This window comes from Dermacentor albipictus, unplaced genomic scaffold (assembly GCF_038994185.2).
Source record: "Dermacentor albipictus isolate Rhodes 1998 colony unplaced genomic scaffold, USDA_Dalb.pri_finalv2 scaffold_84, whole genome shotgun sequence".
NCBI lineage: Eukaryota > Metazoa > Arthropoda > Arachnida > Ixodida > Ixodidae > Dermacentor > Dermacentor albipictus.
Window position 1 is genome coordinate 67,501 of NW_027225638.1, and position 10,000 is coordinate 77,500.

General features: G+C 53.4%; 2 non-coding genes across 2 annotated transcripts; one reads left to right on the forward strand and one right to left on the reverse strand.

Moving 5' to 3' along the window:
- Positions 1-3,403: 3,403 nt before the first annotated feature.
- LOC139053268 (U2 spliceosomal RNA) lies at positions 3,404-3,595 on the reverse strand. Its single transcript, XR_011510366.1, has one exon. It is a non-coding gene; the product is annotated as a U2 spliceosomal RNA (small nuclear RNA).
- A 4,378-nt stretch (positions 3,596-7,973) lies between these two features.
- On the forward strand, positions 7,974-9,788 carry LOC139053289 (small subunit ribosomal RNA). Its single transcript, XR_011510386.1, has one exon. It is a non-coding gene; the product is annotated as a small subunit ribosomal RNA (ribosomal RNA).
- Positions 9,789-10,000: the final 212 nt, after the last annotated feature.

The following is a 10,000-nucleotide window of genomic DNA, read 5'->3' on the forward strand; positions in this document are numbered from 1 at the left end:
GGTTTTCCTTTTTTTTTTTTCCTCCCGATAACAGTACTCATGTGCCACTTGTGTCACCATGACATGATTTTTTTTGGGGGGGGGGTTCTCCCTTGATCCTCAAGCGAGTTTCACACATCACGCAGACGTCCGCATCTATCCAGTAATGATGCCATTTACAAAAATCTTAAACAACCGAGGCCCGCACCTGCTCAATCAACGCCAACTCAATTTAAGGAAGCTGATCGAAACCATCCAGTTTGGGAAAAGCTAATTTATGCAGTAGCATTCTTTTTATTATTATTGTGAGAGACGTGAAATACACACCACGAAATGAACGTCCGCTTGTTACCCTTTTGTTACTGCGGTGCGAAATCATCGCGCGTAATACCGATTCAATTTTGTCTTGTTTGGTGGTCTGTCAGCACTTTGTGTTCTTCAAGAAAATCAGCTACAGGCTTTTAAATTATGTGCGCGAAACTTTTCTCCATCTGCCACCCGGAACATATTTAAAGAAGAGAGAAAGCAGCCGGGGCCTTGAGATTTCGAAAATGCCGCGCTCTGAAATTTTCACATCAGCCATTGGGAAGATAATTATTATCCGTCACAAACAAAAAAAAAAAACAGCTTTGAAATGAGCATTGATAGTGGCCACGTTTTTTCGGGGCATGTCTTGATGAAATAATTGCAGTTCAGTTCGTTGGTTCAATTGCATTTGTTGGCTCCTTGCAGCATGTCTAGATTTCATCTTTTTCAGTATTCCTAGTGTTCTCATTGTAGTATGAATAACCTGCAGATTTTTCGTTGTTGTTGTTATGCGTTATACAATGCTGAGCGATGTTTTTCCTTTCCTTGAAGCTAGCCATAGAAGTATAAAACTTTCTATAAACTCATTACAATAAGAATCCAGCATACGGTTCATCATCGGCTCGATAAACGTTCGGGAAGTGGCGACTTTTAATGCCGTGATCATGAAGCTTAACAGCAGAGCGTGTTCATCAGATATGCCAGGGGTGACGTAACGCAAGGCGTGAATCGAATCTAAGATTGAAATGGCGTTCTGAATTCTTTTGGTTCCAGATAGAACAAACAAAAATATATAAAAAAAGCATGTCATTGATTGTCATTCAAACCTCAAGAGCGCGTGGAGAAAGTGTTCCGGTTTACATTCGGCAAATCGAAATGAACGGCTAAAATTAACCTATCGTCTGGTTTCATGCGGGAGATCACGTGCGCACGCAAATTTCTTCGTACGGGAATTTTATGAAGTGAAGGCGGCTACAGATCATTTCCTTTGTCTAGTTCATGTTCGTAGGCGCAAATTGCAAACGTAATACTTGGAGGAACGTTTCCACTAATCTACAGGGGCTCTCTCATTTCTCCGATTGCTCGCAAACACATTGCATTGCTAGTCGTGACGTTTCACAGTGACGTTTCACCATGCCCGTCGAAGTTGATTACCAGTACCGCGCCAGAGTCGACCGGCCGGCGAAGCGACGAACTCAGCAGCGCATGCGCGAGGCCCTACAACACCCCAACCGAGCTACCCTGCTTATCGGAGAGAGCGAGTGCGCGTGAACGCGGGCTCGTCTGACGATCTGGATTAAAGAAAAAAAAAAAAGTGTGTCCGAGATATTGACAAAGACAAGTGGTCGCTGTCGCTCTGAGTCTTAGCGCGTTATAGAAAACGTGGGATGGCGGTGCTTCCTCGAGGGTCTAAAAGTACAATCTTCGAACTAGCGCTCCCGGCGGAACGTGGAGCTAGCATCCTTCTTCTTGGAACGGTTTGCAATGGACTGCTTGAATGTGCCGACCACGCGTCACGGGTCGCGTATAGAGCCAACGTTTGGCAAGAACGCGTCTAGCACAACCGATCGCGGTTGCGATAACCCATCGTTGGTAGCGAAAAAAAGAAAGAAAGAAAAAAAAAACACCTACCCGCAGCTTGTTAGCAGTAACCGTAAATGTGGTTCTAAATATAGGTTCGCTGGTCACTGAAACTTTCTCATAACGCACACCACTGTAGTCCAAAAAGAACAAAGCACGCACAATGGATATGATACAGCCGTCACCGCATGATTTCGCGTTTTCCTTATTGCATTACTTTCGTGGGCATGCGCGCTAGGGCCACGCAGGCCAGGAGGCAAGGGGAAAAATAAATAAGAAATGATACGCGATCCTCAGCATTGACTTGGCTGATGTGGCACTCGCATTTATGTTCTTTACCTTAGGCGAGCGCAACGCGCCAACTGAACTCCAATTTCCCATAACGGAAATTCGTATTTGGCCATTTGGTTGTATTTTTGGCTGATGTTCGCGTTTTTCGCCCGAGCATGCGCTTCACTGCGCCGCTCGTTGCCCCTTCAATGCGGCTTCACTGCCCTGCAGGCGTGTTCTGCGTCAAGCCGAACCACCAGGCAAAAAGCCTGGGCGCCGCCATCTTGTTGAGAGCGGCGCCGGGGACACAATCGCGCCTAGCTCATTGAGTTTTCCCCCAAAACTGAACGAAATAGCCTTATTTAAATGAGAAAGATGCCGCGAGTGCCGCAACGAAGGACCTTAAGGATTACCGAAGGGTAACTGAGGGCGACGCGACGAGCTTTGGAAAGAAGAATGATGGGTGTAGCGCTACGGGGGATAAGAATAGAGCAGATTCGGGGGGTGAGCGAACAAACGCGAGCTAATGACACCTTAGTTTAAACCAAGAAAAAGAAATGGGCGTGCGCAGGGCATGCAATGTGGGGGGAAGATCATCAATTAAGGGTTACCGACTGAATTCCAAGAGAAGGGAAGCGTAGCACGGGGTGGCGGAAATTTAGGAGGGCAGATTAGATTAGGAAGGGCGCAGGCACTAGACGGCGACCGTGACCGGGCTTACACGTGACCGGGGTGCTTGGAGAATAATGGGAGAGGTCTTTGCCCTGCAGTGGTCGTAGCCAGCAGGATGATGATGACGAAAAGGTAGCAACAGGTATTCATAACATACAGGTTGGAAAGCTGAGGCACCTCTGAACCCTTGAATATATTTCGCCACACTTGGCCATACGACAAGTTTGTTTTCGAGGCGCTCGGTCCCACTGCAGCGAAAATGTTGCCGGAAATCGGGCACTCCATTTTTGTTTCATAGGGAACCTTTCTTCCACTAGGGCAGCGGATTTTCGCAGGGCGAGCTTGCTGTCGTTTACGGATCAAAGCGATAGTGAACTCCAAAATGCAGTGTTGGCTTTGAGTGGGACTTACATTGATTGCAAAACCCACGGCTAATCACCCTTCCCCCCCCCCCCCCCCCCAAGTGGCTCATTACAGCAGACAATCGTTCAGAAACACCGGCATCGTTGCGTATAGTATGGGAATGGTGCGTGTCACGTGAGTGCTCGCTTCGAGCTTGTGTTCTTCATTTTGATTGAATGAAGTCTCACCTAAGTGAGCGGGGGCCGATCCCGGAGGTAGTGCAATACCGGGCCGACCTGCGGCGGAGGTGAAGCAGGCTTCAAGCACTCCGCCAACTTCCAAAAATAGGTTTAATATCGTGGGTCCATATAGAACCCGTATCAGATATTAAGCTGATAAGAACAGATACTACACTTTGATCTTAGCCAAAAGGCCGAGAAGCGATGTCTTTCACTTCACTCCATTGTACCACTGCCTTGTGGGTGCCCTGGCGACATTGGTAACCTCAGCAACAGCGTGGGCAATCTTATAAAACCCAGCCCGTCTAGAGACTCTATGCTCTCTATCTCGCGAATCAACTCGCGACGCCTCAGTCTTTCACTGTTAACGAAACGCCGTCGCGTAGAAACGAGACCCGAGCGCAAGCTTGTTCGCAAGGCAAAACCAACGAAGGCAACCTCGTAGAAAACGGAACAGGCGAGCGGAAAACACGCGCAAGGGGAATGCTTACTTCCGTCTGAATGCGACCGCTCAAGGCGGCTTTCTTTGAGGCCTTCGTTTCAAGCCCGTGCGCAAGTGTAATACACTACGCGCATTTCCCTCATTTCCTTTTATTTACCGCAAGGCCCACTGAAAGTTTTCATACGGCACAGGCCGGGACGGATTGCAACGTGTCGATTCGACCGCTAGAATTAGGTAGCGCGCCTCATGTACGAATGAAAGAGAATGAAAAAAAAAAAATAAATAAATATAGAAAAGGCTGCGCACTCCTTCCAACCGGAAACATAGAGGGCAGGAAGATCGCCATGTGGAGCACAGGTGTTGTTAAAAAAGAAAGAAAGAAAGAAAGAAATAGCGCTACCCCATCATCTTTACCGTGTGCGTGTATACACACACACGCACACATATGCACGCGCACGCACGCGCGCGCGCGCACGCACACACACACACACACACACACACACACACACACACACACACACACATACGCACACATGCTAGCATAGCTTAAGCACAGCTGGAAAGCTCAGCCTTGCGCAAGAAAAAAGGACCACGCCCTTTCGCAAGCCCCTTTGAAACTTTTAAATGAGAAACATGTGTACAGCGAGGTCGTTCGAAACTGGCGCGAAAACGCATCCGCGCCATCTGTGTGCGGAACTAGGAAAACCTACGGCCTTCGCCATACAGAAAGAAAGGTAGATGGCGCGAGCTAACGCTCCGTTGCATACTAAGAACGAGAGCTAGTGAATAATGGCAGAAACGTCTTGGGAAGAGAGAAAAAAACAACAACAACAAAAAAAAAGAAAGACACGCAAGTTGTTGGCTCGCGCAAGCATTCTATTTTACAGCGAGTAAAGAGCATAGCAACTTCTCACAAGAGCAGCAAGAAAGACAAGAAGAACGTGAGAGAGGGGGAGAAACAGGCGCGTTTCTTTGGAATGCAGAGCATGCTGCACACACTATGAAGTGCCAAAGAGACGGGGAAAGCAGATGGCGCGATTGTGTATGTCCTCAAAGCTTGAAAACAATTTCTAAACTACAAGGTGTGCCGAAGTCCGCCTACTCTCATCAGGTTGCTCCCGCCTCCAATTGCATTTAAATTAAAATTACAGTCGCCTCAGAGGCAGAGAGAGAGAGAGAGAGAGAGAAAATGTGTACACTTGCTTCGCGCAGCTGCACCCGTTCAAATTTTACAGCAACAAGAGCACTCCCGCAGGCACAAAGTCCGCTGCCGCGTCCGCCGGGGCGGAATGCACTCGCTTCCGTAAATTGTCGTGCGGCAGACTGCTGCATCGTAGCACACCTGAAACCGCGCAGACGTCAGCGATCGCCGCGAGATCGCTGCGAGCGCTAAAGTCCGAAACCACGTCCGCCGGGGCGGCGGGAGCTCGATACCCCTTCACGAAACTTCTGCGTGTACACCGCCGCACGGCCACGGCGGAGTCGCTGGCATCCTGCGCGCAGTTGCATTGCGTCGCGCCGGGAATCGTTGAAGCCCCACGCAGACGTCGGCGTCGGCCCCGACCTGGCTGCGAGCGCTCGAAGAGACCAAGTCCGAAGCCACGTGAGCCGGGGCGGTGTGAGCGCGACCAAGTCCGAGACGACGTCAGCCGGGGCGGCGTGAGCGAGACCAAGTCCGAGACTACGTCAGCCGGGGCGGCGTGAGCGAGACCAAGTCCGAGACTACGTCAGCCGGGGCGTCGACTAAGTCCGAGACGACGTCAGCCGGGGCGTCGAGCACGCCGCGGTCGCTTTTCCCACTCTTACTCGAAAAATGGCGAAGGGGCCGCGCTAGCGTGCCTTGAATCGGTGAGCGGCGGTACCGCGGCGATCGCGAGAGCTCAAATCGGCCGTGCCAAGGCCAAATATTGGCGCTCGGCTCGGCGCAGTACGCCGCCTTGTCGCACGAGTACGGCCCCGTGGAGGTCTGGTCACTTATCGCTGCTCTTATAAGGGGCCGTACCGCCCTGGCCGACGTTGTACCGTAGTGCCGTTTTCGGCTTGCGCGTGTTCGTGGTGGTGTCCGCGCACCGCTCCGCACTCGAGAATCGTGCCCACGACGACGCGAGCGCTCGGAAGAGACGAAAGTCCGAAACCACGTGAGCCGGGGCGGTGTGAGCGCGACTAAGTCCGAGACGACGTCAGCCGGGGCGGCGTGAGCGAGACTAAGTCCGAGACTACGTCAGCCGGGGCGACGAGCACGCCGCGCGCGCTTTTCGCACTCTTACTCGAAAAATGGCGAAGGGGCCGCGCTAGCGTGCCTTGAATCGGTGAGCGGCGGTACCGCGGCGATCGCGAGAGCTCAAATCGGCCGTGCCAAGGCCAAATATTGGCGCTCGGCTCGGCGCAGTACGCCGCCTTGTCGCACGAGTACGGCCCCGTGGAGATCTGGTCACTTATCGCTGCTCATATAAGGGGGCCGTACCGCCCTGGCCGACGTTGTACCGTAGTGCCATTTTCGGCTTGCGCGTGTTCGTGGTGGTGTCCGCGCACCGCTCCGCACTCGAGAATCGTGCCCACGACGACGCGAGCGCTCGGAAGAGACGGAAGTCCGAAACCACGTGAGCCGGGGCGGTGTGAGCGCGACTAAGTCCGAGACGACGTCAGCCGGGGCGGCGTGAGCGAGACTAAGTCCGAGACTACGTCAGCCGGGGCGACGAGCACGCCGCGCGCGCTTTTCGCACTCTTACTCGAAAAATGGCGAAGGGGCCGCGCTAGCGTGCCTTGAATCGGTGAGCGGCGGTACCGCGGCGATCGCGAGAGCTCAAATCGGCCGTGCCAAGGCCAAATATTGGCGCTCGGCTCGGCGCAGTACGCCGCCTTGTCGCACGAGTACGGCCCCGTGGAGATCTGGTCACTTATCGCTGCTCATATAAGGGGGCCGTACCGCCCTGGCCGACGTTGTACCGTAGTGCCGTTTTCGGCTTGCGCGTGTTCGTGGTGGTGTCCGCGCACCGCTCCGCACTCGAGAATCGTGCCCACGACGACGCGAGCGCTCGGAAGAGACAGAAGTCCGAAACCACCTGAGCCGGGCCGCGGCGGGAGCTCGACGCCCGTCACGCAACTTTGGCGTACAAGCCACCGCACGGCCGCGACTGAGTCGTCGCCACCGTCCGGCTGGCTGCACTATAGCACGCCGGGAACCGGGAAAGAACCGCGCAGAGGTCGTCGTTTTGCCGCGGCGTTGGCGCGAGCGCGCGAAGAGACAAAGTCCGAAACGGCGTCAGCCGGGGTGTCGAGCACGCCGCCCGCGCCGGTCGCACTCGTGCTCGGAAACGGCGAAAGGGCCGCGCTAGCGTGCGGCCCCGTAGGGGCACAGAAAGGCGATTGTTCTGGAAACCGCGCTGTCCATAGGCGAGAGATTGCCGTTCGCGCATTCGGTCGACGCGCTGCGCTTTCACGACTTCGGCATTGCGCTGCCGACGTAAGCTTTCCATCTCGCTCGCGGCGCTGCGAGGCGGCACGATTTTCGCCAAACGCTCGTCGAAAGTGGCACGAGTACGGCCCCATGGAGATTTGGGAACTTATCGCTGCTATTATATGGGGGTCCCAGAGAGCAGTCGCCCCCAAAAGCGACCTGGGTGTTTGATATGCGGCGGGCTTCGTGCCCGTCAAGCGTGTCCCCGGTATCGCTCCCGTGGATCCCACAGCTGACGTCTGCAGCCTCATCCGCTTGATGCGTTAGGGGCTGGTTGTCGGACGACGCTTTCTCCACGATATCGAGTTGTGTTCCGCATCGTCCTCGGACGAGTCAAATGCGAAAGCGCCGAAGGCGCGGGCGTGACCCGTCGCCTGGCGGCTTTGCCGTCTCGGCTACGTTGCAAGTGTCGGTCGGTCCACCTGTGCTGCGGGCTCAAGAGAAACCGCAAGCCGTGATCGAGTCGACACAACCAGTCTATCGAGAATGTTGCGTGCTTCTTGCCGCGTGGCGATACCCGGCCCTTCGGGGAGGGCGCCGTAGCGAGCTCGAACGCCGTCGTCTCGGACTGTGCAAAGTGCTACTCTTTGCAAGAACGAAGCGTGCTGGGGCGCCTGAAGGTGGCCTCGGCATCGCAAAAACGGCGTCCGGCCTGCTTGACAGGCGGGACGCGCAGTTGAACGATTACCTGGTTGATCCTGCCAGTAATCATATGCTTGTCTCAAAGATTAAGCCATGCATGTCTAAGTACATGCCGAAATAAGGCGAAACCGCGAATGGCTCATTAAATCAGTTATGGTTCCTTAGATCGTTTCTTCCTACTTGGATAACTGTGGCAATTCTAGAGCTAATACATGCAGTGAGCCTGAAGCCCTTTGGGCGACGGGTGCTTTTATTAGACCAAGATCGATCGGGTTTCGGCCCGTATTGTGTGGTGACTCTGGATAACTTTGTGCTGATCGCATGGCCACGAGCCGGCGACGTTTCTTTCAAGTGTCTGCCTTATCAACTTTCGATGGTAGGTTACTTGCTTACCATGGTTGTTACGGGTAACGGAGAATCAGGGTTCGATTCCGGAGAGGGAGCCTGAGAAACGGCTACCACATCCAAGGAAGGCAGCAGGCGCGCAAATTACCCACTCCCGGCACGGGGAGGTAGTGACGAAAAATAACAATACGGGACTCTTTTGAGGCCCCGTAATTGAAATGAGTACACTCTAAATCCTTTAACGAGGATCAATTGGAGGGCAAGTCTGGTGCCAGCAGCCGCGGTAATTCCAGCTCCAATAGCGTATACTAAAGCTGCTGCGGTTAAAAAGCTCGTAGTTGGATCTCAGTTCCAGACGAGTAGTGCATCTACCCGATGCGACGGCTCGGACTGAACATCATGCCGGTCCTTTCTTGGTGCACTTCATTGTGTGCCTCGAGAAGGCCGGTGCTTTTACTTTGAAAAAATTAGAGTGCTCAACGCAGGCGAGTCGCCTGAATAAACTTGCATGGAATAATAGAACAAGACCTCGTTTCTGTTCTGTTGGTTTTTGGAATACGAGGTAATGATTAAGAGGGACAGACGGGGGCATTCGTATTGCGGCGCTAGAGGTGAAATTCTTGGACCGTCGCAAGACGAACTACTGCGAAAGCATTTGCCAAGAATGTTTTCTTTGATCAAGAACGAAAGTCAGAGGTTCGAAGGCGATCAGATACCGCCCTAGTTCTGACCATAAACGATGCCAACCAGCGATCCGCCTGAGTTACTCAAATGACTCGGCGGGCAGCTTCCGGGAAACCAAAGTGTTTGGGTTCCGGGGGAAGTATGGTTGCAAAGCTGAAACTTAAAGGAATTGACGGAAGGGCACCACCAGGAGTGGAGCCTGCGGCTTAATTTGACTCAACACGGGAAAACTTACCCGGCCCGGACACTGGGAGGATTGACAGATTGAGAGCTCTTTCTTGATTCGGTGGATGGTGGTGCATGGCCGTTCTTAGTTGGTGGAGCGATTTGTCTGGTTAATTCCGATAACGAACGAGACTCTAGCCTATTAAATAGGTGCGGGGTTCCCAGCACCTTACAACCTTCTTAGAGGGACAAGCGGCTCCTAGCCGCACGAAACAGAGCAATAACAGGTCTGTGATGCCCTTAGATGTCCGGGGCCGCACGCGCGCTACACTGAAGGAAGCAGCGTGTCTTTATCCCTGTCTGAAAAGACTGGGTAACCCGTGGAACTTCTTTCGTGATTGGGATAGGGGCTTGCAATTGTTCCCCTTGAACGAGGAATTCCCAGTAAGCGCGAGTCATAAGCTCGCGTTGATTACGTCCCTGCCCTTTGTACACACCGCCCGTCGCTACTACCGATTGAATGATTTAGTGAGGTCTTCGGACCGATGTCCGGCGCGGCCTTTCGGTTGCGCCGGTCTGTTGGAAAGATGACCAAACTTGATCATTTAGAGGAAGTAAAAGTCGTAACAAGGTTTCCGTAGGTGAACCTGCGGAAGGATCATTACCGGATTGTTCGAGGGTGACGAGCGCCATTGTTTCTACCCCGTGTGGGTGAAGCAGCTCGCTGCGCCCGACGCTTTCCGCCGCTGGCCCCGCTTGGACGCGGGGACGGCTATACCCGAACATGCCGGGGATTGCCCGAATTTCGAAGGGCGCCCCGTGCCAAATTTGTTGCGCCCAGTGGACGCCGGCTGCAACCTTGGACGGTTGGCTTGG